The sequence below is a fragment of the Sus scrofa genome, chromosome 1, assembly GCF_054392235.1.
Source record: "Sus scrofa isolate SSC_HxYL_T2T_F1_AM1 chromosome 1, Sscrofa_HxYL_maternal_Yorkshire_Landrace_v2.0, whole genome shotgun sequence".
Taxonomy (NCBI): domain Eukaryota; kingdom Metazoa; phylum Chordata; class Mammalia; order Artiodactyla; family Suidae; genus Sus; species Sus scrofa.
The window spans coordinates 259,606,042-259,632,709 of record NC_139383.1 but is presented as its reverse complement, the minus strand read 5'-3'; positions in this window follow the sequence as shown (position 1 = coordinate 259,632,709).

Below are 26,668 nucleotides of genomic sequence, written 5' to 3'. Positions count from 1 at the left end.
TGCTCCAGGCAGAGACTCATAAGGCTTCCTGATTAAACTGCCTTATTTGTTTGTATGTATATTCATTCCACGCCTATGGAGCGAGCACCAAATAAATGCTATTGTGGATAATGAATAATTTATATGCAAACTAAATGCTGCTGAAACCTGGTAGGGCAGGGAGGAGAAGAAAGAGCAAGAGCCCACAACCATTTGGGGTGGAAATGCTCTAAAGTAAGGTTGTGGAGTCCCCTTTGTGGTGCATCAGAAACACATCTGACTAGGAACCATGAGATCGTGGGTTTGATCCCTGGCCTCACTCAGTGGGTTAAGGATCTGGTGTTGCCATGAGCTGTGGTGTAGGTCGCAGACATGGCTCAGATTCTGTGCTGCTATGACTGTGGCATAGGCTGGCAGCCGTAGCTCTAATTTGACCCCTAGCCTAGGAACCTCCGTATGCTTCGGATGAGGCCCTAAGAAGCAAAAAAAAAAAAAAAAAAAAAAAAAAAGGTTGTGATGACTATTTTATAATATACTATAAATATAATAAAATTCATTGAATTATTATTTTCTAAAAAGAGCCCACATCCACAAACAGATAACAGTATTTGAAGAGCTGGGCCTCATAGCTGTTGCCAGTGCAGGAAAAATGCTATTAGTGTCATAGAGGGGGCCTTAGTCCACTTCCTCTAAGCCAGGGGTTCTCAACTGTGTAGCAGAATCACCTGGAGGGTGACATAAAAATGCAGAGGCCCAGGCTCCTTGAAGCAGGATCAGGCCTAAGACTTGGTATTTTACCAGAGTTCCCCAGGTGATTCTGACATTGGCCAAAGTTTGAAGACCACTGTCCTAAGCAGACTTTTCTTTTCCTTTCTTTGTGTGTGTGTGTGTGTGTGTGTGTGTGTGTGTGTGTTTAGGCCTCATCCAAGGCATATGGAGGTTCCCAGGCTAGGAGTCAAATTGGAGCTCAGCTGCTGGCCTACACCACAGCCAGAGTAACACCAGATCCAAGCCATGTCTGCAACCTACACAACTCATGGCAACGCCAGATCCTTAACCCACTGAACAAGGCCAGGGATCAAACCCACAACCTCGTGGTTCCTAGTTGGATTCATTAACCACTGTGCCATGACGGGAATTCCTTTTCACTTGCCCCTTTAAACAAAGTTTTGTTCAAGAAACACTGACTAAGCCACTATGATGTCCCAAGAAATGGGTCAGTCCCACCAGGTAAGCAGCAAAGTTCCTACTTTCAAGGGCCTCCCGGGCTGGTGAGAGAGACCAGAGCCCTGTGGAATAATATCCATAAAGGCTGTAAGAAAGAGGAGAGGGAAGGCTAACTCAGGCGGGGCCAGGAAAAGTTCCTAGAGGAAGTGACATTTGAAAAGTACAAGTGCACCAGGAGGGGAAGGGGAAGCAAGCTTTTGAAGAGAAGTCAGATGGTGGCAAGGCCAGAGGGCTGCCCCAGCAGAGCAGAGCCAGTGGACTGGGGGGATGGAGAGGTGGGGTGTGGGGGACAGAGAGGAGGAAAGGTGGGGCTAGAGGTGAAGGGCCTGGAAGGCTTAATCTCAACAGCCTTCCCTCTTGGTTACCTTCCCTTCCCACTGGTTCTCCCTGCTTTCTGTCTCCCCTTTAGGAGGCCAGAGAAGAGAGAAAAGCAAAGGAGGAAGGGAAGTGTGCAAAGGGAGAAGGGAGAAAGGGAGAGAGGAAGAGAGACATTCCACTTCCTTTTTGTTAGCCCCACCTTGAAATGCTGTTGCTTGTGTTTCATAAGGAATTAGAAATGATTAATGATTCACAAGAAACATACACACTGAACTTGAACCCAGGAAGACTGGGCTCAGCTCTGGATGGCACAAGTTAGGGAGAACCAGTAGAGCCTATAATAGTAGGTCCCAAACTCTTGACCTCAAGGTCCATCCCTTTCCAGCTGTGGTTTTATTTTGTAGCATCTATTTATGGAGAAAATATTAAAGCAAAAAAATCTATTTATTTAGGAGCACTCTAGGGTAAATTTATACTCATTTTATACAATAGCATCCACACACTTGAAAGTTCATTAGTGCACAGTAACCTACAACAAAAGGTAAATAACACATGTGGACGAATATCTGTAACATACATGATAGGCCAGGGGTTAATGCCTTAATATGTAAAGAGTTCTGACAAATTAATAAGAAAAAGACAATTCAATGGGGGAAAATGGATAGAAAGAGACGTTTGCAATGGTGTTCACAGAAAAAGAGATACAATTATCTTAATTTCTCTCATAATGAAAATATCTCTATATATGAAATATAATTTTTCTTTGACCTAGTAGAGTAGCAAAGACTAGAATGTTTGAAACTTACAGAAAAGTTGTGTCAGGAAAACGCCACTTTAACGTTCATCCCCGGGAAAATGTATATGGGAATAAATTATTTGGAGGACGATTTGACTACATCTATCAAAACTAAAAGCATACTATTTGCACAGAAATTCCACTTATAGAAATTTATGCTATATATAAAATCACACACGTTCACAGAAGGTATCAAATGAGCTGGACCGAGTGAGGGGCAGATAGAATGCAAGTGTTTTTTTCTCACCCTTCGAACTCATTTACCTGGTCCTCTAATTCACAGAATGTCTCTGCAATTTCAAAGCACACTTCAGTGTATTTACCAAAACTCTGAATAAATTTCATCCCAACTTCATCATCATCTCCGACCCTTCCTCAGCTGCTCTGCTTCAAGCGTGGATGCCAGTTGTGGGGGAGAGAAGCAGGGCTGTCTATTCTCTTCCACATCACTCCCTCCTCCTCACCTCACTACCTCCTCAGGATGGACTAGATGAGGGAACAGAGGAAGGGATGGGCTTTCACTTGCCTGGTACTGCTGCCCTCTGGGCTGGGTGGCTGGTGCAGGTCTCCCAGAAATCCCACCCTTGAAAACTTGCCTTGAAAGAAGCTAATTAGGCTTCCTCCTTTGTGCTACCTTTAATTTCTGCCTTAGGTCCTGGGCATCCAACAGTTCTTCAGTTCTTTCTGAAAGCCTGCTGGGAAAAGTCTTTCAAGTGGCTCCAGTCTCTGAGTCTCTCCTTCTGTTACTTTTTAAATCTGTTGATTGATTGATTGATCGACTGCCTTTTGAAGGTCACACCCACAGCGTATGGACGTTTCCAGGCTATGAGTGGAATTAGAGCTGCAGCTGCCGGCCTATGCCACAGCCACAGCAACACAGGATCCAAGCCACATCTGCGACCTACACCACAGCTCACAGCAATGCCGGATCCTTAACCCACTGAGCAAAGCCACGGATAGAACCCGTGTGCTCATGGATCCTAGTCAGATTCCTTACCACTGAGCCTCGACAGGAACTCCCTCTGGTCCTTTTTTTAAATGCGCATTATATAGGTGCTTCTAGCCTTTGCTGGCTGAAGGGTTAAGCCCTAAGCCCTACCCAGCCCAGCCTCCTGGGTTTTATGCTTGTGAACTCAGGTCCCAGAGACCAATGCACGTTCTTCCAGAGTCCCCTCCAAGCCTTTCTCACTCGACTTAGTCCAAGTTTCACTTTCACCGGAGATGAGGGTGGGGAGGGACAGGACACACCCTGACAACACCCTCCAAACCCTTCCCAGCCTCTCCCTGTCATCTCTGCCACTTCCTGAAGGCTGGAGTCAGGGGATGGTCCATGCTGGCAGGTCTGGCTGCGCAGTCTCAGCAGGGCCTGCCTAGGTGGGCTAGCACCTCATTTAGGACTGGGGAGCTGGGAGACATTTAGGACTGACTGTGTTGTTTCTAGGGATTTGGAGCCTCAGTCAGACACGGAGACTAAAAGAGCCTCATTTTACCATCCTGTTATATATATGTACCACATACATCATTTACAGCACTGTTTGTAATAGGAAAAAATAACCTAAATGTCTGGTAAGTAAATCATGGAACCACCGTATGATAATCTGCATATGTCATTATAGGAAAAAACGCCACATGATATATTAGGAAGTTAAAGAAAACAGAGTGCAGAACACTGTGGGCTCACATTTGTACATGAGTGGTTTTAAAAAGACATTTTGTCATATACATGGTTGGATCTGCACAGAAATTCTGGGGAGTGGGGTGGTGAGCAGACCTACTATTCATTGTATAACTTTTTATGCTTTTTAAATTTATACGATGATGTATTAGTTTTATACTGTTGAAACCTATTATTAAGAGAAAAAAAGAAAGAGGTGCATACTATGTATGGTTCCTTTTTATTTAAAAAAAATTTTTATTACTTATTTTCTTGACCATGCCTATGGCATGAGCAAATTCCCCAGCCAGGGTTTGAACCCTTGCCACAGCGGTGACAACTGCCAAATTCTTAACAGCTAGGCCACCAGGGAACTCCTAGGATTCCTTTTTAGAAAGCCTTGGTTTTATTTACAAGAGCAATACACCTTAATTTAAACAATATAGAAACATTGGCATTCCTGTCGTGGCTCAGTGGATTCGTTAATCTGACAAGTATCTATGAGGACACACGTTCCATCCTCGGCCTCGCTCAGTGGGTTAAGGGTCTGGTGTTGCTGCGAGCTGTGGTGTAGGTCACAGACGTGGCTCGGACCCCATGTTGCTGTGGCTGTGGTGTAGGTGGGCTGCTACAGCTCCGATTCGACCCCTATCCTGGGAACCTCCAAATGCCACAGGTACGGCCCTAAAAAGACTATATATATATAAACACATAAAGAAAAAGAAAAAGAGATCTACAGAAAATATCTAGAATGAAAGAAAGTGGAAAATATATAGTCCATGACATTTTTTAAAAACCAACCTCCCACCCTCTCTCCGCCCTGCAAGGTTGGCGCTTTTAAGAGTTAAGTGCACACCTTCTTCCAGGTGTTTCTCTAGGACTTGACAACATATATAATTTTCTTTACACCAAAAAATGGAATTGCACTCTACAGAACGTTCTTAGCCTGATTTCGGTTTTCACTTTAAAGTATACCTTGGACCGCCTTCTAAGCCAGTCTGTAGAGACCCTCCCCATTCTTCCCAGCCTTCCAAATGATATGCCTCGGTGTTCCCCACATGCACACGGCTATTTGACCATGACTTTTAACAGCTATAGTGACGGCTCTTCCACAGGTCTGTGCGCTGGAACACCACCCCCATCCCATCGGTCCCTTAGGTAGGGTTGCTAGGACCACAGGGTTGACAGACACCACCTGAATTCCATACACTATTTCCAGCCCCGCCCCCAGTCCCTCACCACACATTCCCCCCACCCCAGCCCCCGCCCTTCGACAACAGCTCTATGTGAACGGCCTTCTTGACCACTTATAAACCACACTGAGAGTCTCAAGACCTACAGACAAGGACCCACGGACCTCGTGAGAGCTTCTCCATTGGGGCCTGACCATCCCTACAGCCACGTGGCAGAAGAAAACAGGAGAATGCAAAGGACTGCTGTATTTATGTTACACAGCCTTAGATTAAATGTGGAATGGAAGGCAAACCAGCCTCATCATCACTAAGGTAAAACGTAAATCATCTATGAAACACCTTGCCTGTGTCCAGCACCTCCGAGCCGTGGACCCAGGCCCCTTGCAGGACCCCTGTCTACTCTCTTCTGCCCTTAGATAACTCTATTGAAATGCTCCGACCTAACAGAAAAGCAGAATCGATAACGGAGCCCATGGAGGTTCTGGACATCATGTGAGAAAAGAAGGAAAGTCACTTGGTCTGGAGAAGAAAACGGCCTGGGAAGGATGAGGGTTGTCACAAAAAAATCTCCAAGGCTGGAGTTCCTGCTGTGGCTCAGCAGGTGAAGAACCTGACCGTATCCATGAGGATGCAGGTTCCATCCCTGGCCTCCGCCTCACTCAGTGGATTAAGGATCCAGCATTGCGGCGAGCTATGGTATAGATCACAGAAGCAGCTCGGATCCCATGTTGCTGTGGCTGTAGTGTAGGTGGCAGCTGCAGCTGGGATTCGACCCCTAGCCTGGGAACTTCCTTATGCTGTGTGTGTGGCCCTAAAAAGCCCAAAGAAAAATCTCCAAGGCTGTCCCCACGGATAGAGGAGCCGGCTGAGTGAAGAGCAGGAGCAGAGACTCGGAGCAACAGGCAGGCAGATTTTAAAGGTTAGACCAGAGATTTCTTTCTAAACTTCAAAACTGTCCAGAGCTTTCAGGGGAAGCAGCAGCCAGGACTAGAGACAGTGACATCTGCCGAAACCAAGGGGAGACAGAGGCCAAAGTGCATGGCGTCGCAGCAGCATGGTTGAATAAGTCCAAATGGCTGTCCCCAACAAGTCACAAGTGCTACATTTATTTTTTTTTACTTTTTTTATTTTTATTTTTTGTCTTTTGTCCTTTTAGGGCTGCACCCACAGCATATGGAGGTTCCCAGGCGAGGGTCTCATCGGAGATGTTGCTGCCGGCCTAGGCCAGAGCCACAGCAACGCCAGATCCGAGCCGTGTCTGCGATCTACACCACAGCTCATGGCAACGCCGGATCCTTAACCCACTGAGTGAGGCCAGGGATCGAACCCACAACCTCATGGTTCCTAGTCGGATTCGTTTCCTCTGCACCACGACGGGAACGCCTACATTTATTTTATTATTTTTGTGAAATCTGCCTACGTCAAGATTTGGTCTATGCTCTTCCATCTCAGAAACCTGATTGGATTAGGACAGAAAGAAGAGTGTCTCATGAAAAATTTATATCAACCAAACACCAAGAGGGATGTGTCAACCAGCGTGCCACTGCATTCACTTATAAGGGGAGATAGGCAGCTGTTCATCGTGTACACCAGAAACTCAAGCCCTCCTCATCAAACATCCTTTTGTCCTTGGCAGATGGACTCAGTGGGAATGGCTGTGTCCGTGGCATTGTAATTCTCAAGGTCTGTTGGCCAAGGCTCTGGCTTGTATGGTGCCAGGATGGGCTCTGCCCAGGCACTGCTGTGACTTCCTTAATCCTCCTAAGCATGGCTGGGGAAACCACCTTCAGAATGTTCCACTCCATATATGTACGACCGAGTCACGTTGCTGTGCAGCTGAAACGGGCACAACGTTGTAAATCAACTATATTTTAATAAAAAGTGTTTTAAAAAGAATGTCCCACTCCATCTTCTAATACATAGTTACCTCAATCCTGTCACTGACAAGTCCCGCTGGTCTAGGAGACTCTTTAAGTTGACTTTATGGATTTCCACTCTGGCTTATCATATTGGACTTTCATGTCTCATCTCTCACAGGACAGACAGATCCTGTGCTGGTATGAAAACATCACTTGGAGTTCCTGCAGTAGCGCAAGGAGATCAGCAGCATCTCTGCTGCGCCAGAATGCAGGTTTGATCCCCCGCCTGGCACAGTGGGTTAAAGAATCCGGTGTTGCTGCACTTGTGGCATAGGTCGCAACTGTGGCTCTGATCTCATCTCTGGCCCAGGAACTCCATATGATGCTGGGCGGCCAAAAGAGAAACAAACACACACACACACACACACATACATCCCTGGCACCAGAAGAGTGGAGGGAATTCTCACAGACCAGCTTGCTGTGTCCTATAGTGAGAGGCAGTGTGGAGCTAAGAACAGACTCCCCAGACCGAATCCCAGGTCCCTTACTACATGACTTTGGCTAAGTTACATAATCTTTCTCTGCTTCAGTTTCCTCTTCTGCAAAGTGGAGGTAATGACACTATCTGCTGAAAGGGCTTGAGGTGAGGGTGAAATGTGTTTATAAACCTAGTTGGCAGGGCCAGGCTCTGATAAAAACCTTGCCTCCCTTTTCCTCACCATGAGACAAGTCACATTCTTGTCTCCACTTCACCAGGGAGAAAGCAGAAGCTTAGCAAGTGCAGACTGAGGGCCGGCACTGAAACCCAGGTCTCTCTGACCTTCAATCCAGGGTCCACTCTGTCACCTACAATCCACCGGGTCCTTCCCACAGGTGTGGGGGATCCACTTCTCTTCTCTCTCCTGATATGGGTGGGATGGGGGGAGTCTATTTTCATCACTGAAGCTCAATCTTTGAGCAAGAAAAGGGCTGGTGTCCCCTGCCTACGGTCAGACCAGAGCTAGTGGGCGAGAGCCACGATTGCGTAACGCGTGCAGCTGCTTCGGCAGATGTGTCCACAGCTAAACATGGCTGAAGTTTCATTTCCAGGGTCAAAAAAGAACACCTATCCCCAACGACTTTACCAAAGGTGTGGGGGGGGGGGGATGAGCTGTGTGCAGGACTGGACACTCCAACAGGCAGGCTTCATTCTCACTGAACTGCAATGACTTTTCCAAGTCCAATCCGCCAGACCCCCATCCAGCCATTGGCTCCAGGAGCAAGAGTCCTTGGATCCTCTGGGCTTATGAACATGGCTCACAGAACTGTCATCCAGGTAAGAGAAAATCATAAGCGAAAGAGAGAGCCAGTGACCTTGAGATGGAAAAAAGCCCTGGAAGAAACTCTTAGCCATTCCGAACACAGTGCTGACGAGAAAGTCTGGGTAGCGGGACAGGTTTGGATTTTAAGCTACCTAGAGTGGCTTTATGATTTTGATCCAGCCACTCAACCTCTCTGGCTTCAAACTACTCTATTTCAAAGGAGAAGAATATTCCTATCTCAAAGGTTTGTTGTGAGGAAGGGCAAATATATATAAAATGCCAGAACCACTGTTAGCTTAGGACAAAATCTGTGATAGACGGAAATATTTTTTAAGAGACTAAGAAAGCGTTAAATGTTGAAAGCCTTATCACTGTTTTCAGATCCTTTCAATAAACAGACTTGTTTAAAAAACAACCACCACCACAACAAAAAACAAACAAAAAGAGAGACTAAGAAAACAAAACACTTAAAATTTTATATTAGTAAATCGCTAAGAGAAGAGAGAAAAGGAACAAATATTTTTAGTTAGTGACTATAGGCCAAAGATCTTATTAGGTCCCTTACCTGCATCGAATCCGACCTTTCCAATGTGACAATTTTATTACCCTCATTTTACAGATAATGAAATGGACCATAGGGGCGGCTTTCCAAGACTATGCAGCTAGCCTACAGCATGGTGAGGCCAAGAACCCAGAGCTTTCAGACCCCGTCCACACTTCTCTCCAATTCCACTTCTGCATCCCAAGTGAAAATGCTCAAAAACTCCCTGGAGAAGAATCATGCATGACATTTACAGAGTACCCTAGCACAGTGCTTCTCTAAGTGTCTTTGTGTTATTTTATTTTAATTCACTAACTCATTTGAATACAACATTTGTCAAGTATAATAAAAATTACTAGAATTGTAAAACTTCAAATGGCATACAAAATACAAACTCAGTTTTTTAATTAGATTCAACATATACAACCTTACTCTGTCAAATTGTTATAAGAACTTCCAAGTGCTTGCTCTCAGTGTTTGTGCTGATCTCATCATGACCCCGCCTTGTGGACCAGACTTTGAGTAGCGTTGCTCTAGAGTTAAAGCTATCCTCAGAGCCTGGACAAAGTTCTCAAGAAGTCATCTAAGTTTACCTCCCATCTCCAGGCAAGGATTGTGTGAAATTCCCAAGACTGAGCTCTTCTTCTTAAGAGCATCTCTCCAGAGCATCACACCCAGCAGAAGAAGATCTCTCCCATCTCCCAGGAGCCTCTGTTCGGGTTGAACCAGAACCTCGGAAGAACGTTCTGATTCAGACCTCATCAAGACCTCCCCTCAGGCCCACCTCTCCCCATCCTTGGTATTTTCCTGCCATTGTCTTCTCTCCTCTGTATACACAACTAGCCATCACCAAAGTCCCATCTCGCCATGCAGAGGAAGAAGGCAGAGCTTCTTTGAGCAGGTGGGAAAGAAAACCCCAGAATCACCACTTATGGGTGCCAGCCCTGTACTGGTGTCAGCTTTGCATATATGATATCTCTTGATCTTCGTAACTACCCTATGAGGCTGGTCTTATTGTCCCAATTTTGTAGACAAAGAGATTGAAGAATATAGAAATGTCAGAGAAGGAACTGGATTCAGGTCTGGCCGAGATTCCCAACCTAAGCCCCTGAACCTCACTTTGCAACCCCTAGTGGGAGAATCCAAAGGCCCAGAGGCACTTCCACAGCCAACCTCAAGCTCCCTCTTCCACCAGGAGAAAATCAAATCAGCATGGCCCACGGTGCACATGCCTTCGTCCGTGGCCAGATGTCAACAGACCCGCCAATGGCACTTTCTCCCTGCCATCCCTGCCCATCCCAATGGGAAACGTGTTTTCCTGAGGCTCCCAATGGCATAACTAAAGCAGAGGCCCAGAGGACCCTTTGCAAGTCCCTCTCTTTTGCTTGCTCACTGCAGCTCCCCCTTTGGGAGTCACTCAGGCTCCCACAGGCCAGACAGGGCATCTCCCTCAGCAACCATGAATGCTACCTTTTGCTGTAGACCTGCTCTTGTGGACCTTACCCCGCTTCCTTTTAATAATAGCCTGTTAAGGAGTTCCCATTGTGGTGCAGCAGAAACAAATACGACTAGTATCCATGAGGATGTGGGTTTGATCCCTGACCTCGATCAGTGCGTTAGGGATCCAGCTTTGCTGTGAGCTGTGGTGTAGGTCACAGATGTGGCTCAGATCCCATGTTGCTGTGGCTGTGGTATAGGCCAGCAACTGCAGCTCTGATTTGACCCCTAGCCTGGAAACTAAAAAAACAATAGCCTGTTAAGGAAAGGATCATCACTCACATTCTCCATGGGAGATAACAGGCTCAGAGAAGTTTAGTAACATTCAGAGTCAAAGCACTAGTTAAGGAACAGAGATGGGATTTGAGGGGAGGTCTCCCTTTCACCAGACACCACCTCCCAAGGTGACATATTTGCAAAAGGTCCAGCACATGGAAAGTACTCAATAAAGACAGCCCTGGGGTTCCTGCGGTGGCGCTGCAGGTTAAGAACCCAAATGGTATCCATGAGGATGCAGGTTCAATCCCTGGCCTCTCTCAGGGGTTAAGGATCCAACGTCACCACGAGCTGTGGTGTAAGTCACAGGCGTGGCTCAGATCTGGCATTGCTGTGGCTATGGCGTAGGCCAGAGCTGCAGCTCCAATCTGAACCCTGGCCTGGGAACTTCCATATACTGCTAAAAAGAAAAAAGGAAAAGAAAGAAAAGACTTCCTGACACCAACCATAATCAGAAGCAGTGGGGGAATCCTAACCACTAGACCACCAGGGAACTCCCTAGAAATGCTCAGCTTTGGTACCCTCCTCTATTTAGTCTACGTGAAGGACACCTCTCTATGTTGCTGCTATCTCTTCTGCAGCATCGATCTGTCATACTTAACATCCACCCTCCTCCATGCAGCTGCTCTGATGGTACCCAGGTGGAAGCTATGGTGTAGGTCACAGACACAGCTAGATTAGCCAGGGGGGGCTCAAATACCCAAAGAAAACACCCACCCAGCTGCACAGCCACCCTTCAGCCTCAGCCCTTCCTCGGGCCAAATCTTGAACTGCGCAGTTGGCGTTGGCGTCCGTGAGAAGGAGGTGACAGAGGGCAGTGAAATCAGGTTCTAAAACGCACAGGGTTTTTAGGGACCGGCCAGGCAGGGTGGGGGTGCTGGGAGATGGGCTGGTCAGGAAATGCCAGTTTAAAGTTAGCTCTGACCTATTAATCAGCAGCAGGGACAATGATGCAGGAGGGGCGGGAAGGCCGGACATGTGCTCGCGCCAGATTTATGGGCCCAGAACAAAGGGTGGCCTGCTCGTTTAGAGAGTCTCTTTCCCTTTTCCTCTGGCAAAACGAGGACATTGTTTGAAAAGCCAAAAAGAACAAATATTCTAAAGACTGAGGTCATTTCCAGAGATGCAACGGGGATCCCTAGGCGGGCGTTGAGGGGGAAGGGCAGGCAGAGTGGCTCCAGTGGGGTTGGGGGTGGGGGCAGCACGTCATGAAGCAGACCCCCTCTCTGTGCTCTTGGAGGAGCTGGGACGCCCTGCTGGTGCCACTGCGAAGGCATCTGTCAAGCCTACCCGGAGCCCCGGAAGGGGAGTTTCCACTGTGGCTCGGCAGTAACAAACTGAACAGTATCCATGAGGACGCAGGTTCGATCCCTGGCCTCACTCAGTGGGTTAAGGATCTGGCGTTGCCATGAGCTGTGGTGTAGGTCACAGACACAGCTTGGATCTGGGGTTGCTGTGGCTGTAGCATAGGCTGGTGGCTACAGCTCCAATTAGACCCCTAGCGTTTCTGGGAAGGTCTTCCTGAAGGTGGGCTGCCTGGGGCTCCGCTGCTCTCAGCTTCTGTCATGTCCAGGAGAGCCCCTTGTTTCTGCTCCCTGCCTCATTTCATCAGACAGAAGAGACAGGGGAGTGAGAAGAGTGGGAAGGGGAGAAGGGAGAACATTCTCATCAGCAAAAAGCCAGCCTGCTGGAGAGGAGGTGACCCTGACTCTGACTCTCCTGTCTTTGAGTGCTTGGGGACCAACCAGCTGTGCCTTTATAGCCTCTCTTCCTGCCCCTTCAGTCACGTGCTGGTTGCCTCTTACCTGGGGCCTCTAAAAGGGTCTTCTTTCCTCCCTTCTAACCTCCACCCAGGTGCCAGGACAAACGTCCTAGACTCCATGTCTGACCATATCTTTCCAGGCTGAAAAGCACTTGGGTGACTCTGCATTTTCTGTAGAAAAGAGGTTCAGAAACCCCAGCCTGGCCACAGGAGCCTTCATGCTGTGGCTCCACCTTTTTTTCCAGCCCGTCTGCCATCTTCCTCCAGCCCCCACCATGTCCCTTGGTCTCACAAAATTATTTCGCTTCCTGGAACATGGCACGCCTTCCGGGAGAAAAACCCTAGCCATTCGTTCAAACCTAAGCTTCAGTGGTTTCATCTCCATGAAGAAAACCTCCCTTATGCTGAGACACTATGCCGCGGGCTGGCTGGATTAACCACTACTCTCTGCGGTCCCACATATATGTTCATACTGCTGATGATAATTATTACAATAATACAAGAGCCTAGCACTTTTCATCGAGACTACGCTACTCAGTTGGGGGGTCACTTGGAGGCATGACCTCTACTGAATGAATGAATGAATGATGACTTTCAAGAAAGGGCTACTCTTAGGGTATATGGAGCCCCATGCAAATATTTTTGTGGGTCCTCTGTCTATAGAAGCAATTTGAGTCACCCCAAACCAGTACTGCAGCATCATCCTGACAGGCCACTTTCACATGGGTCTGCAAAAGAAATACTCTCTGACCATCAGAAAAAAGATCCTTTCACAAGCAGCCCTGAGGAACTCAGGCCAGGTCACAGGTGCTTGGGACAACAATTTAGTCCAAGGCCTGGAGCTCCTCTGGGGTGTCTGTCAGTGCCAGGCACTAGGTAGAAGACTAGAGAGCATGCCAAAGGGGAGGAATGAGAACCAGGACCCACGTGGGTCCAAGGTAGGCCCAGAGCACCCTGTCTGGAGAGCACTGCTTGCTCTGGCCATTTCTGATCACTGTGAGGGAGGGGGGATCTTAGAAAATGTTTGGGATGGGAGTTCCCACTGTAGCTCAGTGGGTTAAGAACCCAATATAGTGTTCATGAGGATGTGGGTTCGATCCCTGGCCTTGCTCAGTGGGTTAAGGATCTGGCATTGCCATGAGCTATGGTATAGGTTGCAGATGGAGCTCAGATCTGGCATTGCTGTGGCTGTGGTATAGGCTGGCGGCTGTAGCTCCAGGCCCCTAACCTGGGACCTTCCATATGCTGCAGGTGCAGCCCTAAAAAAATAATAATAATAAATAAAAAAGAAAATATTGGGAATGGCATTCCAAGGTTCACGGGCCTCTGAGGCCCAGGACCCAGGCAGATGCCCTGCTTATCCGGGTGATACTGCTCCTTGGTACCCATGTGATCACAGATTTTGTCACTCGACAAACATTTACTGAGCATGTGCTATCCACTGGACACTTCGCCAGAAACCGAAGTTGCATATTCGTCGGTACTTATTCCTGTGAGTTAGCAAACACCCTCCACCAAGGAATGAGCTTAACATAACACAGCAAGACCTGCTGCCTCCAGGTAAGAGCAACCGGTGGGAGTGTAGGTGTCATTTTGCCCAGCAGGACCCTGGACCAGACAGGGGCTGTCACATGTTCCCTGAAGATCCAATCATGCCCTGTCCTCCTGGGTGTGGTTAGAAACGCAGCAGAGATTTCCTGAAAGAAAGCGAACAGAATCACTTCCAAAAATAAACTGAAATGTGAAGAGAGAGGGATGATGACTTACAGCCTATTCTGAGGTTCAACAGATGATGGAAATAATGACAAAAATACATTCACATGGCTCCATACTGTGCTTTCAGAAATTCAGAGGCAAAGCCAACTGATAAAGCCCCTCGGAGCAGCGTGAGGGCGAGTGTGGGCAGGGGAAGACTCCCCGAGCCTCTGTCTCCTTGTCTGCAGACCAGGGATCAGGACCCTCACGTGTTTATCGAGAATCAAATGAGACCAAAAGTGGTGAGCAACCTGTGTGCACTGAAAGCACCATCCCTGTGTTGTCCTTGGTTAATAAAGGGGCAGAGAGATGGCCCTGTGGCTTTTCCACCTCACCAAACAGAAACACACAGAAAGAGAGTTCCCTTGTGGTGCAGTGGGTTAAGGATCTGACATTGTCACTGCAGTGGCTCCAGTCCCTGCGCGGCGTGGATTTGATCCCTGGCCAGGGAACTTCCACATGTCATGGGTGCAGCCAAAAAAAAACCCCCCAAAAAACAAAAAATAACAAACCGCATAGAAAGGTGGGAATTTCCACAATGTGGCTCTTATTCTTTTTTATTATTACTCAAATGAATTTATCACATTCTTATTATTTCAAAATGAGATAATCATGGGGGGAAGCAGATCACTCCTCAACTAACCCTGAAAAGCCCTCAAGTGTGTAACTCCATGCTGTGCTCCCTACACACACACACTCACACAAACACACACACTGCAGTCTGACCTTTGAACACCCCTTCTTCCAAGTCTTGGTTCTAAACCTAGGGAAATTATGCCTCCTCAGGAAACATGTGGCAAGTCCTGGAGACATTTTAGGTTGTCGCTTCTCACCCCTCAGGTGGGCATCTAATACATAAAGATCAGAGATGCTGAGCAACACCCAGCAATGCACAGGACAGTGCCCACAACAAAGAATTAACCAGCTGAAAATGCCAATCCTGCCAAGGTTAAGAAACAGCTCTGAGCCTTTTTTTTTTTTTTTTTTTTTTTTTTAATGCTCTTCCTTCCATGATAAGCGTTTTCTTTCCTCTTTTCTCCTTACTTAAATCCTAACTCTCCAGAGAGAGGAAAAGTTCCCATCACATGCTGCTGAGGTTTCAAAGCAATAAAAGCTCTCAGGCGATTTGGCCAGAACCAAGAGAACTGTAAACACCCATACTCTTATAACGAGCCATTCATTGCTCACTCCCACGAAGTCCTGGCCACGAGGATGTTTATTGCTGCACTGTTTGTGATAAGGAAAAGCTAAACAACCCAACCGATCCCTTCAGGAGGGCTCAGTAGCTTTAAATTATACATGTTAAACTACAAATTGCTTTCAATACAAAAAATTGACCTGCAGCCCTTAAAAAAAAGTAAAGTCATTTCCGAGGAAGCTGATGGGGAAGGTCACTGAGATGTGGTATTAAATAAATGGCAATGTCCAGGCCAGCCTTTTTAATATGTCTCTTTTGATAAATAACTAAAAGGACCATTCAGGAGTTCTCGTAGTGGCTCAGTAGGTTATGAACTTGATTAGTATACATGAGGATGTGGGTTTGATCCCTGGCCTCGCTCAGTGGGTTAAGGATCCTGGTGTTGCCTCAAGCTGTGATGTAGGTCGCTGACTTGACTGGGACCCCGGGTTGCTGTTGCTGTGGCTCTGGCGTAGGCTGGCAGGTGCAGCTCCAATTCGACCCCTAGCCTGAGAACTTCCATAAGCCACACCTGTGGCCCTAAAAAGCAAAAAAAATAAATAATAAAAAAAATAAAAGGACACTCATAATATATTCATGCGTAGCTATAGAAAATATCTATAAACATATATAAGAAACTGCTAATAGTGATTGCCTTTTGGGGAGGAGTTGGTCAGGACACATAAGATTTACTTGTCGTTTTATTATGCTTCAAGATTGTTTGGATATTTTTAACCATATGCAAGAAATTTATTTTTAGAAAAAACTGGTTCATTAAAAAAAATTCTTAACTGGTTAATCTAAGTGAAAAGTATACAGGAATTATTTTACTATTTTTGTGACTATTCCATTGGTTTGAAATGTTTTCAAAATAAAAACTTATTAAAAACTTCTAGGAAAAAAATAGAATATCTTCGTCATCTTGGGGTAGGTAAAGATTTCTTAGACAGTACACAAAAAGAACTAACCTTAAAAGGAAAAATAATGACATACTATTTTTCATTAAAATTGAGAACTTCTTGGAGTTCCCATCATGGCTCAGCGGTTAACGAATCCGACTAGGAACCATGAGGTTGCAGGTTCCATCCCTGGCCTTGCTTAGTGGGTTATGGATCCAGCATTGCTGTGAGCTGTGGTGTGGGTCGAAGATGTGGCTCGGATCCCAAGTTGCTGTGGCTCTGGCGTAGGCCAGCAGCAACAGCCCCAATTCAACCCTAGCCTAGGAACCTTCATGTGCCACAGGAGTGGCCCTAGAAAAGGAATAAAGACAAAAAAAAAAAATTAAGAACTTCTTTCATTTAAAGAGACGACAAAAAGTAAAAGGGCAAGTAACGGACTAGGAGAAAAGATTTGCGGTAGATATAACCCCCAAAAGACTTGGATCCTTCATATATAAAGAACACTCCCAAACTGATAAGACAAAGATAGCCAACACTATTTTAAATGAGCGACAAGCTTGAACAGGCACTTCACAACAAGGATATTCACATGGCTACTAATCATATAAAAAGATGCTCAAACTCCAGTAGTCATTAGGAAAATGTAAAATAAAACCACCATGGACTAGCACTGCTCTGCCACCAGAGATACTAAAATTAAAGAGACTGACAATAGGAGTTCCCATCGTGGCTCAGCAGAAACAAATCTGGCTAGCATCCATGAGGATGTGGGTTCAATCCCTGGCCTCATTCAGTGGGTTAGGGATCCAGCCTTACCATGAGCTGTGGTGCAGTTTGCAGATTTGGCTCAGATCCCACATTGCTGTGGCTGTGGTGTAGGCCAGCAGCTATGGCTCCAATTCAACCCCTAGCCTGGGAACCTCCATATACAAAGGGTGCAGCCCTAAAAAGACAAAAAAAAAAAAAAAAAAAGAGGGGGGACTGACAATATCAACTAAGGGTGTAGAAAAACTAGATTTCTCATATATCACTGGTGGAGTGTAAAATGGTACAACCACTTTGAAAGGTCTTTGGCAGGATCGGCAAAAGTGGAACATTCCAGCCTTACCTCTATAAATCCAACCTGATCCACACAAATTTTCCTAGATAATCCTCCTGATCTATACCATGTGTTTACTAGCCTTTAAATTCTGCCCGAAGTTCCCAAGCTTTCATTGGTTCTTTTAACTAGAATTCACAGAACACTTCCTCAGCGAGGCACTTGGGAATCTTATCACTGGAAACAAGGAGGTGACCTATTTTTATAGATCCTATTTTATACGCCCTGCAGGAGCTCGTGGACCAGACGGAGCTGGAGACAGACATTGTAGAAGACAGACACAACTTTGGACTAGCTTTCTGTTCCCCCCAAATTCCAAATTCAGGTCTTTTTCTCATACATCTTTCATCTTCTCATAGTGCCTGAATCCACAATAGGAACTAGGAAAGTAAAAGCCTGCTGAATTCATCTGCTCAGTGTGTGTCCACAGACAGCAAGAAAGATTTGGGCGAGGTAAAGGAAATAGATTTTGTCACTGACAGCTCCTATAAGAGGCTTTAGGATGTTTAAAATCTAGCTGCATGCTGGCCAATTTTATATTAGCTCATCCTCAAAATCACCCTCAGAATTATTCTCAGAATAATCCTGTGAAGTCGTTATTATTATCACCATTTGGCAGCTGAGAAAATTGAGGTTAAGATAAACTATTTGCCAAAGTCATAAGCCAAGAACTGGCAGGGCTGAGAGCCAAACGCCTGATCCCTTATTTTAAATTTTGGTTCTTTCCACTACATCACATGCATCAGAAGCAGCCCTGTACAACTCTGGAGACGTATAAATTTAAATTTCTCTCTAGTTTTGCATAAGCTTTTCCTTTCCCTGAAACATTTATGGAGCCACCATCTTTTTTCTCTCCTCCAATCCTGCCTCCTCACGGCCCACTCATCCTTCTTTAAATCTCTAATTTAAGTTTATTCTTTCCAGAAGGCCTTTCCCAATCCCCTGGACAAGTTTTGATGCCATGGCCATGAGCGACCAAAGCAGCCAGACTGTTTACCACTCTACGCTGTCATTAAAAGTTTACAGTTGTCTTCTCCTCTAGGTTGTGAGCTGCCATCCTTCCAGTTTTGGCTGAATTCCCAGTGTGTTACACATGATAAGGGTTCATTATATATTGTTGAATGAATGAATGAATGGGAAGTGAGAGCATTCATTCAGGTCTAAGTTTAACCCTAATTCTTCCCCACCAATCCTGTCTACCAAACAACAATCACCTAAAACTCAACAAGCAAAAGACCACATGGTCAGATGAATCAGGAAGCACAGATTTTTCATTCTAGCCTAAGACTTATTTGCTAGGATATTCCCTCCCCTTTCTGTAACTCCATTTTGTCCATTGTACAATAGCAGCATCACACAAGATTGCTTCTTTAACGCTGCCCAGCACCACCTTGCTCTGGGTGCAATCATAGGATTGGCAAGGCCCAGGTTTGACCTGTGCTGAAAAATCAGCTCTGCCTAAACCCATCTGCAATCCCAGCTGGGAGAGATCAGCTACATGGGCTTCATTTGGTTTCAAGAAAATTTCTGCGGCTACAAGGTGATGCATGGTGATGAAAGTAAAACCCATGAATGATAACCACATGACCTCTAACATTCTCCTGATAAGACTTCTCATAATAATCAGAGTGATTTCAACTTAGTACTGCCAGCTCAGCCATAGCAACTTGTGTCTAGTTGTTCTTGGAAAGCCCAAATTGTACGCATATAGATTTGCTAAGCGCGGTCCAGAAGCATTCCTCTTGGATAATACAACTCGAGGTGATTTTCCTTCTTTATTCTTTTTTGGTTGCATTCACCTTTTTTGTATTGAGACCATATGATTTTATCATTTTAAAAACAATAAAGTTGTTTTTATTTTGAGAATGATAATATTGAAAAACAATTTTAAGATCCCTCCCATCTCTTTTTTCTATGCTAAGCCTTCTGGGCCCTTTAAAATTTCTTCATATGAAATGAATTGGAATCTCTTGGTGTTCTGGCTTCTATCTTCAGAAGTCCCTAGCCGCAGGTCACCTAGAACCCCCAGCAAGTCCAGGAGCCAGAACGGAACACAGGGATATGGTTGTGGTCTCCCCCACTCAGAGGAGGAGGACACTCACCCCGATACCTTGCAGCCACTGGTGGGATTAGCTTTGATGACACCACACCCCACTGCTCCTCACCATTGAGCTCCCTGGTCTCTTGCAGACATGGGTGATTGTTAAGTCACAGGGTTCCCACTGCCCGTTAACACTATTGCTTACTTGGGCACAGTTAAGAGACTTGACATCTACCTCTATGGACATTTCGTCCGTCTAGACGCAGCTCATCATTTCAGCCTGAGTCATTGAGATGGCACCTTTGCTGTCCCCCTGCACAACTGAGAACTGAATAACATGGTCATTTTCTCCCAAGGTGACCTTAGTTCCTCCTTGCAGGATAAATGTAGATGGATTCCTCTAGCTGCTCCCTCTATGTTCTGGTAGAGGAAACGGTCTACTTTGCAAGTCAAAAGCATGTATTTTCTCGGATCCATTATTGGTAAGGATGTAAGCTGATTCAGAGTTTCTGGAGCTGGAGAAGGTTGAAGTAAACATTAAATGTGGATAAACTTGGACACCAAAATTACATGTATAAAAGTTTCTCTCTTTTTTTGCCTTTTTAGAACCTCACCCACAGCATATGGAGGTTCCCAGGCCAGGGGTCCAGTTAGAGCTATAGCTACCGGCCTACACCACAGCCAAAGGATCCCACGATCTGAGTTATGTCTCTAACTTACACCACAGATCACTGCAACACTGGATCCTTAACCTACTGAGCAAGGCCAGGGATAGAACCTTCGTCCTCATGGATACTAGTCAGGTTTGTTAACTGCTGAGCCATGACGGGAACTCCCTAAAAGTTTCTTTATGTACTGTCCCAAACATAACCTCCTAGAAGTGTCTTAAACATATGTAATATGTTCATTATTAATCACAGCAGTGTTTCAAATGCTGAAAAATTGAAGGCAAACTAAATGTTAAAACAGTGAGGACTCAGGTAATTACTATGTGATAGATGATACAATTAAACATTAAAAATGAAGATGTATTAGCATAATTATCATATATAATGTATTAATATATATGTTAGTAATATGTTGTATAACATATAGTATTAACAACATATTCAGTGAAAAAAAGTATGATTAGTTCAATTTTAAGAAAAAATGTATAGAAAAAGAGAAATGTTTGGAAAGATGTCTTCCAAAGTTGCAAGATGATCATCACTAAATGGTGAATGTATGTGTGACTTTCATTCTCTTTTCCATTGTGCCTAAACTTTTTTTATAGTGAGCATGTGTCTGTTTTTAATAACTTGAAAAATCAATAATATCCATTCAGGGATTCTAAAAATATATACTTCTCTGCTTCTGTTTGAATGAAGCTTTATACTTGAAGTCCCATTTGCTGTTACATCCTACATTAAATGTTTCTGTAAAGGGCCAGATAGTGAATATCTTAGGCTTCCGTGGCCAGTCTTTGTTACAGCTACTTAATTCTGCTACTGCAAATCAAAAGCAGTATAGACATGATGTAAACAAATGACTTTGGCTGTGTTCTATTAAAACTTCGTTTATAAAAACAGGTGGTGGGCTGAATTTGGCTCCCAAGTAGTAGCTGAACCACTGGTTCTACACCCACATCACGAGTACATTTTCATTTCCCTACTTGGTGTTTGCAATCTGTTGCCTATATGTTGTATGAGTTAGTTTCTGCTGCATAACAAATCTAACAAATCACCCCAAAACTTGGCAGCTCAAAACCACAACTATTTATTTGCTTATGAATCTAAGGGTCAAAAGTTGGGCTGAGACCAGCTGGGACAACTCATTCCTACTCCATCTGGGATCAATCAACTCATTTGTCTGAGGTCCCCTGGCTATCAACAGCTTCATACATGTCTGTCTGGCTGTCAGGAAGGGTGATGGAAGTAACCAGACCATGTGTCTCTCATCATCCAGCAGGTTGCCTAGGCTTATTCATGTGGTGGTACTCACAGTGTAACCATGAACAGTAGGAGAGGGCTATCCCTATCTGAAGAACTTGTTAAGCCTCCTCCCACATCACATGTGCTAGCATCTTACAGACCAAAGTCACACGGCCAAGTCCAGATTTCAGGAAGGGACATCCCACCTCCTGATGAGAGAAATCCCAATCACATTCAAGGGAATATGCATGCAGAGTGGGGAATAATTTGTGCCCACGTTTTGCAATCTGGCAAACTTCCTCAACAATCTCACTCCAGTCCTATCTCTTTCCAGAAGCTCTTCCACTTTTCCTTGGGCAAAGCCATCACTGTATCTTTGGGCCAAGAAGCACAGTCTCAAGGCATCTTTTCCAGATACAGGACCATAATTCTTCTCACCTGGAGTCAATTGTTACCCATCCTGGAAAAGTGAGTTGAGCAGCTATTTATAAGTCTGTTCAAAATATTTCTCCACACTCTGATCCCCTCTTCAAAACTTGTATTTAAATCATTAGTCTGCCTCACTTCCCATTCACTGACTCTTCCCCTGCTTTCCATGTGTTCATATTCAGGCCTTTGAAAAATGAAGATTATAAAACTGGGACAGTTCCCATGGTGACACACTGGTCTCTTTGATCCTCTTTACTCTCACATGGCGAGCGAACCACCCAGACAGCTGAAGCTCATTATAATCCTTTCTGTGAAGAGGGATCACGCCTTCTTCATTCACTCCCCTTCCCCTAACAGTATATACAACACTGTTGGCAACCTTTAAAAGAAAAGACTTCTAAATCTTGTTCAACGACCGTCATTGATGGAGATATTGAGTGACAGCTGAGATGTAGAAGAGGAAAGAGCCCTGAATATGGAGCCAGAAGGTCCAGTTGGGTTCAGAGCAAGGCTCTACCACTCTTGGTGTGACCTGGGACAGGTAATTTCCATTTTTCTCATGAGAAAACATCCAGCATACTACAGAAAAACAGAGTCCTCAATAAGTATGTGCTCCTTATATTTGCTTGCAGCCTGAAAAGGAGCTACAAAGGGCTCAGAGAGTAGTGAGACCCACCGTGCCAGCAGGAAGCTCACAATAAGTGAAAGCTCACAGGCCAAAGTTTCTATCTTTGCTATTCTCCAGAAAAGGAAGATGTAGAAAGCACTTTGAAACATTTGTCAGCTTCTGAGCTTAACAAGGAGAAAATGCACAATAATGATAAGGACCTTCATTTTGTCACTTAGATCATCCCCGCTTCAGCCCCAAGTTCTGAATTATTTCCTATGGAAGAAACCCTCCAGTATCAGCCCTCTGCCGAGGTGGCTTCCAGCATCTCACCCTTAAGAGGTGACATCTCAAAAAGAGTCTGGAAAGCTCAGCTCATCCAGAGAACCGAATAATGAGAATACTGAGTGACAAATGACAACTGATATGGCAGGTGCATCTCTGGATAGGGAGGAAGAAGAGCAAAGACCAGAGGCAGCTGTCTTTTTACAAGAAATAAAGGTGATTTCATTTCAGCTTATATCACTGGGTTGTGTATTTTCATTCTTAAAAAAAAAGAAGAAGAAGAAAGAAAGAGAGAGAGAAAATCAAAAACGTTAAGTCAGTTTAAGTTAGAGTTGATTGCAAACCCAATCTGTTCTCTGAGTGACCGTGGGAAAATTGCTTTAAACTCTCTGAACCTCAGTATATTCATCTATAAAATGAGGATAATTATCCTTCTAATCTCTGATAACATATCAACAAAAAGTAGAAGACACTCCAAAAATAAATAAATGACAAATACCCTCTACACTATTTGGTCTTTGGTGCATTCAAAATGGTCTTTAGGAGAAAGAGAGAAAAGAAAAATTACAACTTAAAATGTGCCAGGAGTTTTCTATGTAATAACTCCCACCTTCAGCTCTATTTCTCTCCAAGCTTTACAGATCAGGAACCTGAGGCTCAGAGAAGTTAGGCAACTGGGCCAAGATCACACAGCTACTAAATGACAGGTGATCCTGACTCCAAAACTACTGGCTCCTCCTAAGCCCCTGTTCAAACAGTGCCAACCACAGCCCCAAATCAGACCAGAGTGAGGCCTTGGTACCCCATGGAAATGCTCCTCCTGCAGAGACTCTCGGATTAGCTTGGCTGGGGGGAGGGGAGGTCCCCAGGGAAGGCGTTCTAGCCTGGCTGCTGGAAGTGTCTGGCAGGTACCCTGGGGAGCCAGGTTGGGGCTGGCCTTACAACACAGGCTGCCACAATGCGCAGGAAGAGGGTGGAGCCCAGGCTCTAATGAAGTCCGCAGATGCTAGAGACACGTTGTAAACACCAGTGGGTGTGGGTGACCAGGAGGGCGGAGAAGTGAACACGGGGCCGCTCCAGCAGCTCCGAGCGGGTGGAAATATGGGCAAGAGGTGATGAAGGAAACTCCGTCCACTGGGGTTTGCTTGGGAACAGAGTGCAGCCGGCAGACACTCCCTGAACCAGAGGCAAGGTCTGTGGAGGCCCTAACGCCAGAGGGAGAACTGCCAGGAAAGCTGCCACAGAAAACTAGGGCTCTGAACGGACGGCCTTCCTCCTCCAATAAGTGCTAACTGAGCAGCTGCCAGTACAGGCGAGACTCTGTGGTGAGGGTCTGAGTCTGAAACGTGGTCCCCACTCACCAAATAAAAGCACGGTCAACATCAACACATTTGAAGCCTGATTCTCTCGCCCACTCGCTTGGTGCCTTGGCCAATCGCTAACAACTTTAACCTCTACTTTTCTCGCCTGAAAAATGGGTACCTTTTTAAGGTACTAATTAGTACCTTCTAGTTCCTGCTGTGACACAACAGACCAGGCGACATCTCTGCAGCGCCAGGACACAGGTTTGATCCCCACTGGGTTAAAGGAGCCTGAGTTGCCACAGCTGTGGCATAGGTTATAATTGCAGCTCGGATGGGATCCCTGGTCTGGGAACTACTTATACCAGAGGGCAGCCAAAAAAAAGTAGTACCTCCTACATAAAGTCATTTTGAGGATTAAATGATATCATTCATGTGAAAAAAATAGAAGAAACACTTGGCACAGTGCTTAGTCCAAGCTTAGCCCTAAATAAAGGATAGCTGCTATTATCACTACTAAGACTTTCTTACTAAATGCCCAAGCACCAGGTTTGACATTGTCCCAGTACCAGCAGGAAAGAGGTAACAGACTCACCTGGGTCATTTAAATTGTATTAAAGGCACTATTTGTTAAGGTCTGAGTAGAATTAAGAGGAAGAGCAATGGATTTGGAGACACCCAGGAACTAACAACATTAGCCACCTATCCTCCACCCCAAAAACCTTGGCTGAAAGCCAGAGCCCAAGGACACTGGCCACCACCCATGGGAGCTGGAAATGGAGTGTCTGGAGAGAGGGATGCAGCCGTTGGCCAAGAAAGAAGCAAAAGCAGGGGGAGTGGTTAGGGGAGCCTCTCTCCATGTGCCCCTCAATGTTCTGCCACAGACTCCTATTGACTGAACTCCAGGGGAAGGCGGAGTGCTGTCTAGGTCAGCCTCCCGGGTACCAGTGAAGCTGGGCAGAAGATGGGGGAGTGCAGGTCTGGGGATGGGGAGCAAACAGAACAACTGCCCAGACCCCCAAACTCATTTATTAGTCTCATTAAACCCTAAGGAAATTGATGTCATTATCTTGCTTTCTCAGAGGAGTGAATTTGAGCCCTTGGGGTGGGGGTACAGCAACTCATTCAGAAACCCAGCTTAAAAAATAACGGAGCCTCGGAGTTCCCGTCGTGGCGCAGTGGTTGGCGAATCCGACTAGGAACCATGAGGTTGCGGGTTCGGTCCCTGCCCTTGCTCACTGGGTTGACGATCCGGCGTTGCCGTGAGCTGTGGTGTGGGTTGCAGACGCGGCTCGGATCCCACGTTGCTGTGGCTCTGGCGTAGGCTGGTGGCTACAGCTCCGATTCAACCCCTGGCCTGGGCGGGAGCGGCCCAAGAAATAGCAACAACAACAACAACAGACCAAAAAAAAAAAAAAAAAAAAAAAACAGAGCCTTCATTGGAATCCCAATCTCTCTCCCCATGGGGTTCAGTCACTTCAATCACTAAGAGAATAGATTCAGAGGTCTTGAGTTATCCATAGGGATTGTGTGGGAGGGTATTCCCACAGGAAACCAAAAGGTTGCATAGGTGAGTGTGGGTCAAAGGCTGGTCTGTAAAAACAAACTGAATAAGAAAGGAGGACCCTGTGTGCCCATATGGGGTAAGAGATCATCATCCCTTCAACAGACGCGGCCTTGAGTGCCAGGTGCACCGGAAGGGAGATGCTGGATAGTGGACACAGCTTTCGCTCACACAGCACTTCCAAGGGCCAGAACCATTTCAGGTACATTATGGACATTTATATATTTTAATAGTAGATTTGATTCACTTAATCATCATTAAATCTTTTAATCAAACATGATTCCTGGAAAAAAAAAAAAAAAAAAACACATACATGGGTACTGTCCTTGAAACAGACATGGTCCCATAAAAGAGAATTACGTACGGATGATTTCTGCCATGTGACCAGGAACATATTTGCTCAGTCAGAGGAGCAACCAGACATTTAAGAGCCGAGCGAAGCAGAGTTAGCAACCGAGGGGGGCGCTGGAGGTGGCTCTTACCGACTTCTTAATTGAGCAGCCAGTGCTAACTTGAAAAAGACCACAGGGGAGTAAATAGTAATCCCTGCAAAGGAAGGTTGGGGGTTTTTTGAGAGGTTATTGTTAAACATTTACCACTGCCTGGAGGGCTTCCCGGAGGAGGAGTATTTAATGCAGATTATTTATAAGGGGATGGAAATGTGCCCCCACCCCATCCTTTCTACTTCCTTCCCACACTCCTTCCTCCAGCCTCTCCGAGCCAATCAAGCCCTCCCCCAACATGCTCCACCCACCTCACACCAGGCCTGTAGGCTGCTCTGCCCTCTGCCCTCTGCCAGGAAGATCCTTTTTCTCTTATCTACCAAAGAAGCCTTGGTGAGTCTCTTTGCAGATACCGCGTGAGCAAACACATGCCCAGGACCCAGTGCCAGCTGGACAAGCTCAGCCGTCCTTGTCATCTCAGAGCTTTGTTTTCCTAGGCTGCAAAATGGGGGAAATCCGAGCTGCCCTCTCTCTTCCACAGAGTTGTCACAGGAATAGAATAAGATGGTCCCAGGGCCACACAGGAGAGGTGAGTACCAACAAAGGCATTCGATGAAACGCTTGCCCGTGGAACTGGGAGCGAGCTCAGAAACCATCAAAACCAATCTTCTCAACTTAGAAACGGGAAAACTGAGACACCGTTAGCTGGCATGTTCCTTGGCTAGATTATTGAGGGCACTGGAAGAACATGATCC